The sequence below is a fragment of the Tetrao urogallus genome, assembly GCF_951394365.1.
Source record: "Tetrao urogallus genome assembly, chromosome: 5".
Classification (NCBI taxonomy): Eukaryota; Metazoa; Chordata; class Aves; order Galliformes; family Phasianidae; genus Tetrao; species Tetrao urogallus.
This window is the reverse complement of record NC_136818.1, coordinates 50934875-50944821: the sequence shown is the minus strand read 5'-3', so window position 1 is coordinate 50944821 and position 9947 is coordinate 50934875. Positions and strand designations below refer to the sequence as shown.

The window sequence follows — 9947 nt, the reverse complement described above, 5'->3', positions numbered from 1 at the left end:
ATCCTTCCAAAAATGTTTATTAGGAATGAAGAGTGCTAACAAATCAAGAAAACATACATATTACTAATCTATACTGAACAGCACTCCTTGAAATGTGAAGTCTAGAAAGAGACCTGAATTTTCAAAGATGTATACAACTTTTGCCAAGTGGTACTTCTACATTCAACTCACTTAAAGTAAACTTCAAAGAAGTCGTTGTCTTGATGCCTGCTAACATAAATATAGAAAGACATTAACCTGTGAAATTGAAAGTGATGCATAGACATATGAAGTCTCATTATTGACAGCTTCCTAAAGCCTTTGTTAAACTCTACAGTGTTTTGAGATTAAATTCATTGCAAAAAAAAAAAAAAAAAAGAAAAAAAAAGAAAAAAAAATAGGAAAAAAGAAAACAACACTATTAAAAATTATCATGGAAAAGAAGCAAATGAAAACAAGAACACTATTAAAAAGAGTAATTGTGGAAAAGCAGCAAATGAAAAATATGACAAGTTTTGGAATGTATAAGAAATGGAAAACAATACTGCCAAAAACAAAGAAACAAACAAAACAAAACAAAAAAACAAAAACACCCCAAAAAGCTATAATCTTGGATATTGGTGAATTTGAAAGAAATGCATTTATATTTCCACACCTGATGCACATCAACTTTGTATTTCTCAGTAGTGCCCAGACCATAACAATATTAATGATTAAGAAGCCACAACCTCAGAAAAGATGGAAGAAAAAAATAATAGTTTTGAGCAAAGTAATCATATTTTAGAAAGAAAATTTTAGAGGTTAATTATAGGCTAATGAAAAACTAGCATAATTTTCCCATCTTAGATATACGTTCACATGTAGTAGAAAAACAAGATTTGTTATCCTATTTTTAATATTTTACAATTCTTGAAGGAGTATGACGACAGCTCTTTCCAACTAATCTATAGTGGGTCTGATTCTGATCAGATTCAGTGGAAGAAGAATGCTATCTCCCTAACATCTAAGTAGCACTTTAGTAAAGCGATTTAAAAACCCAAAATTAGTGTTGCAATACATACCTTCAAACTCATGAAAAAGATGACTGAATTCCACACTGGGAACATATCCTGTAGCCTGAACAGTTGCTTGAACAGAAAAATACAGATATTCAGTACGTTCAACAGGATTAAGTGGAGCCTGATGTTTAGAGTGTGCCCACGCAATTACAGCTCATCAGGATTTTTGGATTGCAAGGTACAATTTCAAACAAGCACATGTGCTTGCATTTGTGTAGTTCTATTTAGCATTTAACATTTAACATTTCAAGTTGACTTTCTTCTTTGGTACTGATATATGCAAAAGAAGAGCAGACAATATTGTCAGGCAAAAGATATCAAAAAGAAAAGTTCCTTATGCAGGATGTCACTTTTATACATAATCTGAGTATGTCATCCATAGTATATTTGAGATATACAAATATAAAAAGATGTTACTTTTAAGTCTGAGTACCTCCCATGACCTGCATTAGAAATTACAAAGAATACTCCATGCTTTGAAGGGCAGGCAAAGAAACGTGTTTTTCTTATTCAAAAGAATCACTATTGCAATGGAGATACTTAAAGGAAAGTTGGGAGAGAAATAGAATAACTTAGTCACAGAATACAAATATAATTAATATGGTAGTACTGATAAGGAGTTATCTTTTTCATTCAAATTCAAAGTCAAATAATTTATATTATCAAACATTTGTACAGGTGCTGATATTAACAATTTTTTTGCATTTTACTATACAGAATAATGGTGTAAACTGAGGTTGCCTGGGATGTTTTAACTTCTTTACATTCAGATCTCTCATTTCCTAAACTTCTTCAGACAGTTCATATTCTTACTTTATTATTTGGAGATTATTTTTTTCAGACCCAAGATACTAAGACTGTGATTTAATACTAATGATATACAGAGAAGGATCTTCTAGTTCACCTATTCAAAATCAAAGGTGAAATAGATTTCAATTATTATTAATTGTATGAAAGTTTTAACATATTAGCAAAGGATGAATTATTTACTGGAGCCACTACTTACACCCCTGTTTAACATATAATTTAACCTATTGTAGGAAAAATTCTAGAAATCAATGTCACTATCCTCATACTTGATATAAAAAAATACCAAGAACAAAAAAAAATACAGAACAGTTAGAACAATACAGTTTCAAATATGTACATTTTTACATTGTTAAAAGCAGTCATTTTTCCAAAACATCATATGCGAATTAAGTCCATTGAGATTCTGATGGGAATGATTTGCATGATGGGAAAAAGAAGAGTAGAATATGATCCAGAGTAACCATACAAATATGTGAAACATTTTTCCCAACATTTTAATGAATTGACAGATGTCTTGTTCCAGTGAAGCAAACACATCACTGCTTCTATATAGCCAGTATGTTAAGTTCTCATAATGTGAATCTCTACATGTTACAAAGATATGCTTGAAAGAGTTCATTTTCAGGCCCTTTTAAAGAAGCATTGATTGCAAATGCATTAATGCCAGTCAAAAGAATGATTAACCATTCTGTAAAATTTTGCATTGTGCTCTCTGAAGTAAGAATAAAGCTGTTCTAAAACAGTGTTGTTAACAAGAGGATGGGGTCGCCCTTTGGATTCATGTAAACATCTTTCTCTTCCATCACTTCGAATGCAATAGAATCCCTTAGTTTGGTTAAAATAAAAATTAGAAGACATAATTCGGGAAGGAAGATTCAGAAATCTCTCAACTTTTTGTAATTCAGGAAGAGGGTCCTTGATTAAAGTATTGCCATCCACTATATGAATCTGATCCAAACTGAAATGTTTAAGCCACTTTTCCATATGAACATCATATAAACTTCTCTGAATAGCTTTGTATTTGGTATTAAGTGCTCCATTCTTAATAACAATATCTTCAAAAAGCTGAACAGGCTTGTGACTTTCTACTCTGTTGTAATATACTTGGGTATAGTCAGATATAACTCTCTCAGTGGGATCTCTCAGAATGAGCAGCAGCTTAATGGAGCTATTCATGTCATGAATTCTTTCTGGTGCCTGTGGTGATGTAAAATAGCCTGGTGTTTTCTCAATAGTAATTTGATTTCCATACGAAAATGGCATCAAACTCCTATACCAGTCTATTCCTTTCACATAATTTTCATCCCAGTCAAAAAAGTGGACTTCTGTAGCTGCTACAACAATATTAGGATGAATATCCAACATTTCCAGCAAAGCCCTTGTCCCTCCTTTACGAACTCCAATGATAATTGTCTGAGGTATTCGTCGGCTTGTGCCAGGAGGTCTCACCTGTGCTGAATAGTGTTCACTTTTATTGCTGAATAATCCTACCTGTGACTTCAGTGTTTCTAACAGTGCCCCATTCTCTACAGGAGCACCCTGAGTATGAGTCAGCAGAAAATAAGCTGACACCAGAAGAAAGGCCATGTGGAGAAGAATAATTAGTTCAAGATAATACTGCGTTTGATTAATGAAAGAATAGATCGGTCCCTTCTTGAGTTGGTTGGCAGAACCAGCGGTAAACAAACAGCAATTTTCTGAAGCATCTGCAAAATAAAATAAGTCAAATAAGTATTTCTAAATCCATCACAAATTGGAAATTCAATTTTCCATTCAATTAACAAATCCAATCACAACAGAAAATTTATCTATTTGTTACAGTTACCTGTTTTAGCTGGCTTTTTTTTTTTCCTCAGAAGATGATGAGAAAGATGAAAAAGAAGAAAGAAAATGAGGATGGTGATGATGAGGAAAAGCAGATGAATAATGGCGTTGCAAAGCAGGAGTGCTGTGCCTTTGTTGAATCAGTGTGGGGAAAAAAAAAGTAAAATTGATGTGACAGGGTGATTTCTTTGCAGCTAGTGCTAGCAAAGTGCTATGGAGTGTAGCCATTCAGGTGTTAGGAAAACCTTGGTAAAAACAGGTCTTTCAGTATAATTCTGCAGCTCTTCTGAATCTCTGCTGTAAAAGAAATGCCTAGATTCTTTCCAGATTAAAAATGTTGTAGGGAAGTAAGTCTGGTTGAAGTTGGATGCCCTCTTTTTTCTTCATCCAGTTATTATTCTATCATTTTAAAGTGGGTACACATGCACACATAAGTGAAATGTCACTGTAACTGTGTTGCTAGTCTTCGGAATCTCTTGGGAAGGTTTTGTATATATTCACAGAATCAATCACAAAATGGCTTAGGTTGGAGGGGACCTTAAAGATCATTTTCAGTTCCAAAACCCCTGATGTGAGCAAGGTTGTCACCCACTAGAACAGGCTGCCCAGGATTCCATCTAAATGGGGCATCCACAGCTTCCCTAGGCAGCCTGCTCCAATGCTTTTGAATGAACAATTTGCTTCTAACATCTAATCTAAAACTCCTCTTGTTATTTTAAAACTGTTCACCCTTTTCAAACCGCTATCAGACCATGTAAAAATTCAGTCCTCCTTCTGATTATTGAGTTTCTTTTAAGAACTGGAAAGCTGCAATGAGATCCCTACAGAGCTCTCTCTTCTCCAGGCTAAACAAGCCCAACTTCCACAACCTTCAGGAGAAGCGCTCCAGCTCTCGGATCATCTCTGTGACCCTCCTCTGGATCTACTCCAACAGCTCCATGACTTTCTTGTGCTCAGAGCCCCAGGCCTGGACACAGGACTCCAGCTTGGACTTCATGAGGGCAGAGGGGATGATGATCCCCTTCATCCTGCTGCTGTCCCTATTTTGGTGCAGTCCAGGATACTGTTGGCCTTCTTGGCTGCAAGCACATCACACCCAGCTTTTCATCCACAAGAACCCCAAAGTTCTGTTCTGCAAGGCTACTTCTCAAGAAGTTCTTCCACTCTGTACTCATATCTGGATTGTCCTAACCCAAGTGCACTAGCCTGCAGTTAACCTTATTGAATCTCATCAGGTTTTTCTGGGCCCAATTTTTAAATTTGTATATTATAATATTTTGATATTGTAATGCTGTTTGAAATGTATTGCTAGCCATCACAACAATGCTGATAAAAGAAAAAAAGTTCAAATGAGTGCAATACTTGTACTAGAGACACTATTCTTGGAATGCCTGTTCCCATGCCTGAAAAAAAATCTTACAAAGGAAACTTATTTGAGAGGATTCTTGGAATTTTCCCATTTCTCAGCAAACATACAGTTTATAAAAATACAGTTGTGAGGTTTGCATGATACATCTATTTCCTTGTTTTGGTTTTAGTGTGGATACAAACTTTCATTCAGTGAAGCAGTAGTTATTTTAAACCAACTGATTTTGGATGCTATTTGTATGATGGCTCATATTTTAAAGCCATCTCAGAAATACTAAAGCCTTAGCTCCTTCTTTGTTCCCACTGTCAGTCTCTTTCTTTTCCTGAACACACTGGTCATAATACTTTGCCTCTTAGAAAAAACCTTAGAGAACACAGCCAATTCCCATTTGTCATGGCTCCGAGGAGCACTTAGTGTCGCTATTCAAAAGTTTTTTCCTTTGAGGCTTATTTTACAGTAAAAAGTAACAAAAACATTTTTGATAATAACAATCTAAGCAAGATTCCCTGAATCTATTTTCTAACTCTTCCCATTAAAACATACTCCAGCATCCTTGATAACTATGGAATGACCTTTTGGAGTCTTGATTGACTTCTAAACTCACAGATAGCAAGTATTAACACTTAATTTTAAAATTGACTTTTTAAAAGTAAATTGTGACCTTTAGTGAGTAAATCTTTGCAGAGCATTCCCTACTATGTCCAAGGAAGACCTAAGCATGGCTATTTGAAAAAAAATATTACTTCAACTAGGTAAAGTGGATGAGCATACACTTACTAAATACTGGAAAAGTCCCGATCTAAACTGATTTTTTAAACCAGAAACAGGAAAAAAAATACGATTTTTTACCAACATGAAAGAAGAATTTACCAACAAGAAAGAAGAATTGATTTCAAAGGTAATAGGCTTTTAACTAAGAACTCCAGGTAGAAGTTCTGTTTAAAGAACAGGGAATGCAAATATTTCTGTGGAAATTACCAGATGGAAGAACAGGTACATTCATACCAAATCCATTTTGTTTTAAGAATTACTGCTTTTTTTGGGTGGGAAGTTTGGGAAATAGTAAACATGCTGAAGAATCAAAATGCATTCTGCTATAAATGACAGTTAGTGTCTGTTGATTTTGAGAAGCTCTTAAAGAGTGTACAACACTGCACATGTTGTTTAAGGCATCACACCCTAGGTGACTCAAAAAATACTGGCCTTCAAATTCCAAGCATGTTTGCAAGCAGTGACTTTGCTTCATTAATGCCAAGCTTTTTGGCAAATTCAGAATTTATTGATTGACAACCTTCTTAGACTTCCTATTTACAGTAAGGACAAAGCTACACATCAGTTGCTTTTAGAAGCACTTCCTCTCTTAGCTGGAAAGAATATACAGCAATATTGCTGCAATTCTGTAATCTCAGTAAGCAGTAAGGAGGGGAGCTGGGAACAGATAATATTTTAACCTTTTCCAAAACTTTAGCATTAATTTACATTCTAATCTTCATTCTAAAATTAAAATTATTTGAAGAAGATTGAGGAATTATGGTTGTAAATCCCTTTTTTTCAATTTACCTTTTTTGTTCTAATATTTACCTCATATTATTTGATAAAGACAAAATCAATCTGAATATTGGGCAAGAAAGCACTGCCTTGCAACTACCATGAAGTAGTAAACTAATTTAAATAATTTAATTTAATTTCCAGAACTATCCCATTCAGTTTTAAAAACTGATTCTTAACAGACATGTTAGGCATCTCTGACTAATCAGATTAAAATGTTTTTAGAATTATAGATAAGATATATTCTTGAGACTGACTAGGATAATAGAAAAGGATCTGAGTTTTGGATCTCTGCAGTAGAATGGACAGGGATGAGTTCATCTTATGTTGATGATTCACAGTGATTGATGAAAAACATTCAAACTTACTGATATTTTTTTTAGTAAAATAAAAATTCAGTGAAATAAATGTCACAAACTTTGCTTATATGGCTTCACTCAGCTAAGAATCACATATAAATACTGTGATTCAGAGAAGCCTGAAAGCTGAATAAAAAATTTATACTTGGAATTAGGGAAAAATTTGTCTTCCAAATATTTTCGGGTTTACATATAATAACAGTGAATGACTGTTTAAATGACCATCTAAAAATCAGCACTTCTCTATAATAACACATTTGGAAACCAAGTAACAGGAGACGCCATGTTTCCTATACACCAAGTATTAGCAGCATTTTTGAAAACAATCATTAGTTTAACAAGTTTTCAATTCATTAGCTCTATATAGTGGAAATTTCCTAGACTTATTGCTAGAAAAAAAAAAACAAAAAACTTTACCTAGGAAATACTACCAGAAGAAAATCTTAATTCAGAATGCGCTGCAAAGCTATGCCTAAATAGATCAAAATTGCCTTTGGGAGCAATTCCATCAGAACAACATTCCAGCTTCAGCCTAAGAGATTTGATTGATTTGATGAAGCTCTAAGATGTTAGATCCTGTGGTTAGGTTATAATTGCTACATAAATGTAAAAAGGATTTAAACATGATTTATCAAATATAATTGGAAGGTTATTTGAATAATTTTTGTGCTGCTTTTCTGTCTTCATGCAATTAAATGCACATTTTTAGAAGATATGAACTGCTTTTTATAATGAAACCAATATATTTTACATTGGAGTACTGTGTACTTGGAATTTCAAAATATTCCTATTAGCCATATGGAACATAACCAAAAAATTAACTCCACGATGCATTATTGGAGTTATGGTACCATACTACATGTTTATTTGGCAGTTTTAAGTGTTGCTTAGTAACACAGGGAACATCAACAGATATGATACTTAAGCAGATGTGAAGTTCAGAAAGAAATTCGCACCGTGGAGATAACTGTTTAAGTGAATAGCAACTTGGGATTTTGTTTGGTTTACTTTTTTAAAAACTAAAGCAGCAAATGCACTGGCTGAAAAATCATTTTAATATAGCAGAAATATTCTAAAGACCTTTAATTCCTGCAATCTATGGTTAAAAAAAAAATCTAAATTGCTAATTATTTACCTTGCTTCAGGGTGAAGTACAATATCATAGGGTAAGCATACCTATATTATTATTACTTATTGCTAACATTATAAATGAGTATAATACACTCTCCACAGCCTGTAATACTTTCAACTGGGGAATTTCACAGCACATTATATTGATGAACTCTCTTCTGCCCCCTATTAAGGCAGTATTCTCACCTTACAGGAAATTGTGACTAATGAACATAAAGTCAGTTCAGGAGTGCAAATGCTTCAGAAAGTCAGGATTAATGTGATCTCCATAAGGTCATATAACAGGTTTACAATCCAATTGAGAAAAAAGAACAAAATAGGGCTTTCAGTTCCCCACCCACTTCCAACTTTGTACCCTTTGATGGCAATCACTCATGTTATAGTAATTTACACTTGGATTACATGCAGATCTTAAAGGAAAGTATGAAAAGAAAAGAGAAGAACTCCCCAGTGTTTTAACATAAGATTGGAGTATTTTGTAGAATGCTGCAGTTTCCTCCCTCTTGTTCCCTCCAAAGTGAAACAAAGTATGAGCTCTGATACTGCAAAAATACTCTTCACTACTGAAAGCTACAACAAGCAGAGATGTTCAGAACAAATACAACAGAATAGCAGTTTTTATGTTGAATTTTAAATAATATTTTTGCTATAAAAATGCATATTTCTGTTATTTTTTTTCCTGCTAGATACCATCTCATCCCAGCACCATTAAGAGTTTTCAACCTTCTTAAGACCTGTTGTAACAGATCCATTATATAATTATATGTAATTAAGAACATCTCTAACACTGACAATGTGAAAAAATTACAACAGCCGAACCACAAGGTGAATGGCTTCAGGAACTACTTTCATAAATCCTACTATCATGACAGTTAAGCCAGTGTAAAGTATCCTACACAGACTGGCTCTACATAATAAATAATTCTAAATAACGACTACTATCACTACAACTAGAGTTTAGTTTTTAAAACTCTATCCTCTTTAATATGAAGGAAAAGTCACTTCTGTCCAGACAGGTCAGACATGCCTAGATCGAATTCAGAAAACAATGATAACATAAATATTACAGGCACAAAGAATATTTAACATTTTGAAAAAGTTTCAAACATAGAAATAATCGAGTAGACCCTAATTGCATTATAAATAGTACTTTTAAGTTTATTCTGGAAAGAGAGCAATGAGAAATAGCTACAATTGAATATGTGTATAGCTGCACTATAATTTTCAGTGAGATCTGATTCAGCAGAATCCCAAATAAAGAAACATATCTGACTCAAAATAGAGCCATCCATGTGGTTTGATGTTAGAATTTCACATTTTTGCAGAAATATGACAGCGTTCAGAGACGTCATTTTCAGAGTTGTTTAAAATAGAATCCAAGTTTGTTACCTTTTGAAAGAACAAAATCTGATTTTTAATTTTGCAATCAAATCCCGATCAAAATGAACATTAGAAAGGCTTAAGTTTCTGTGGTGGAATTTGGTCTCAATAAAAAATACAAATGTAATATGGTTAAACTCTGATGATTAGCCAGAGTACTGAGTAACAATTCCCCTTGCATACAGTTTCAAGCCTAAACTCATGCTTAGAGTGTATGATTGAATAAAGTACATACACACTGTTTTATTTATATTTGCATAAAGTATGACCTTTAAAATACTGAAAATCTAAAACAATGTAAATAACAAGGACTACTGTTTTAATGATATGTGATTGCTTTGGCTGGGGACATTATTATGCTCTTATCATGCTTATCACTGACAAATTGGTGGTTGGATTTACTTTTTTCACCTCTGCTGCTAGTAAGACTCATTGAAGTGCTCCACTGCCTCCTTTCCTATCAGAAAAAAAATCATCTGGTTGGCTAGT

At 33.7% G+C, this 9947-nt stretch overlaps 1 pseudogene across 1 annotated transcript; it reads right to left on the bottom strand.

Moving 5' to 3' along the window:
• Positions 1–2504: 2504 nt before the first annotated feature.
• LOC306947226 (heparan sulfate glucosamine 3-O-sulfotransferase 1 pseudogene) lies at positions 2505–3434 on the bottom strand (annotated as a pseudogene). The gene has a single exon. The product of its transcript is annotated as a heparan sulfate glucosamine 3-O-sulfotransferase 1 pseudogene (transcript).
• Between the last annotated feature and the right edge of the window lie 6513 nt (positions 3435–9947).